At 44.8% G+C, this 2,394-nt stretch overlaps 1 pseudogene; it reads left to right on the forward strand.

Annotated features, from left to right (window-relative positions):
- Positions 1–125: 125 nt before the first annotated feature.
- Positions 126–1,748, forward strand: LOC102491250 (5-demethoxyubiquinone hydroxylase, mitochondrial pseudogene; annotated as a pseudogene).
- The last annotated feature ends 646 nt before the right edge of the window (positions 1,749–2,394 follow it).

Below are 2,394 nucleotides of genomic sequence, written 5' to 3' on the forward strand. Positions count from 1 at the left end.
TCTGTCTCCATGTCTCTCTCTGTCTGGCGAGCGCACGCGCCCTATAGTGAAAACCTCTCAAAAAAAAAAAGAAAAGAAAAAAGAATTACTATATATGGATGGGACCAGCAGTTAGCATAATGACTATGTCGCTGGACTCCCATGTAGTCAACCGCAGTTCGAGTCCCAGACCAAGTGGCTTAAACTCATGCCAGGCCTGTGTGCATGCATGCCCAAGATCCCTAGAGGAGAATGGAGGAGAAGGGATTGCAGTGTGGCCATCCCCCCTGGGGGGTGATTTCTCACTTTCTATCTCTCTGTCTTTCTGGCGAGTGTACGTGCCCTGTAGGAAAAACCTCTCAAAAAAAAAAATTTCATGGAAAATGAAAAAATACCAAAAAATATGTATTTTTCATAAACTTTCTGAAGAGCCTCACATATAAGGAAATAAGAAAGGAAAGAAAACAAAGATACTTAAAGATATTTTCATACATACACAAAAATCTATTTATTACAAATTAAGAAGGAAATACTCATGAAAATTACAATCGTCTCTGTAACCGAGCCGTGCTGGTACGGGGACCACCTTCTTCCACTACCGACGCTGCCACCTTGCTCTCCGTAAGCACCAAGTGCTCACGGTTCCTTACCTGGTGAGTGAGCCCAGATTTCATTCCTGAAGGGCCTGGGCCATTATTAATCTTGCCTGGATTGAGTTGTTATAATTGTTTAAAGATTTATTTGTTTAATTTTATTTATCTTTATTACCATTATTATTATTATTAAAACCAGAGAGGGACAGAGGAAAAGCAAGAAAGCAAGCCACCAGGTCCAGGACCCGAACCACTGTCAGCCATGTGGCAGTCCAGCACCCTGACCACCACGCCATCTCTGGCCCTGGGTTGTTATATCTTATGTTTAACTTAATCACAGGACATGGGACTATGCCCTAGGGGCCCCCTATAATCCGTACACAGTCTCCCCAGCTCCTTTGTGGAGCAGCAGTCCGGTTTCCTCTCGATGCAGGTCAGGATCGGTCACCCCAGCCAGTGTAGTAACTCTGTTATTTGCCTCTTGATTCAGAGGCAGGAAGGGGCCCGGATTGGTTGGCTGAAAGGCTTAATTTTCAGTTCGGTATGTCACCTGGTGAAAGTATTCTTCCTTCTGGAACTAAGACCTCTCGGCCAACAGATCATAAAGACACAGGAATAGGGGCAGGGGCCGCAGCAGCTGCCTCCTCGTGGCTGTGCCTTTCAGGTAAAGGGGGCCACGCGATCAGCAACTGTGGATGGAATAATCTGGGTAGATCATGCCGGTGAATACGGAGCAAACCGCATCTATGCAGGGCAGGTGGCCGACAAGTCATTCAGAAAATGTGAGACCAAGAAAAGGATCATTTGAAAAAGTTCAATGAGTGGATGGTTGCATTCAGGGTCCAGGCCGATTCCGATGCCCTTTTGGAATGTAATGGGGTTTGCACTGGGAGCGGGAGCTGCTTTGCTGGGGAAAGAAGGTGCCGTGGCCTGCACTGTGGCGGTGGAAGAGTCTATAGCTACCCACTCCAACAACCAGATCAGGACGCTGATGGAGGAGGGCCCTGAGAAATATGAGGAGCTTCTCCAGGTGATCAAAAATTCCAGGATGATGAGCTTGAGCACCATGACACAGGCCTCTACTAAGACACAGAATTGGCTCCAGCATATACCATTTTAAAGAGCAGTATTCAAGCCGAATGCAGTGGAGCGATATATGTATCAGAAAGATTTTAAAAGTATATCCCCTTAGCTCTGTCTATGGATTATCATAGTAATTTAACAAATGACATTCGCAGAAAAACAAACGTATAGTTTGAATTATATGAATTTCGTTAATTAATTACCAGGGTGTTTTTCGATTGATGGTTTTTGTTAATAAAACTCTCCAGTGTTGATTTAAAATTAAAAAAAAAAAAGACACAGGAATAGGATGGAAAATTTTTGTTAGTGAGTGGTACTTCTCCCTGTTTCAACCACTTGATTTTTTTTTAAGAATTATTTTATTTAACTTTATTTACTATTTATTTTAATTCCACGAGATAGATAGATAGATAGATAGAGAGAGAGAGAGAGAGAGAGAGAAAGAGAGAAAACCATAGTCAGCCATGTGGCCAGTGCCCTTAAGCACCATGCCACCTGCCAGTCCCCAACCCTTGATTGTTGGCTATGGGGGAAACGGCTCACGTGTTGGACACTGACTCCAGCATATACAATCTTTTGGAGAACCTGGCCCCAGCCCTGCAGGTCATGCCACCTACCTGGTACTGTGAATCTTCCAAGGCCATTCCACCATTCTCTCAGGACAGATGCTTCAGGAGGGGACGTGGCAAGGCCAGTGACCCCATGAGCAGGGGCCCATGCCACACTTCTCTGGCTGTAA

The sequence above is a fragment of the Tupaia chinensis genome, unplaced genomic scaffold, assembly GCF_000334495.1.
Source record: "Tupaia chinensis unplaced genomic scaffold, TupChi_1.0 Scaffold000176_1, whole genome shotgun sequence".
Lineage (NCBI taxonomy): Eukaryota > Metazoa > Chordata > Mammalia > Scandentia > Tupaiidae > Tupaia > Tupaia belangeri.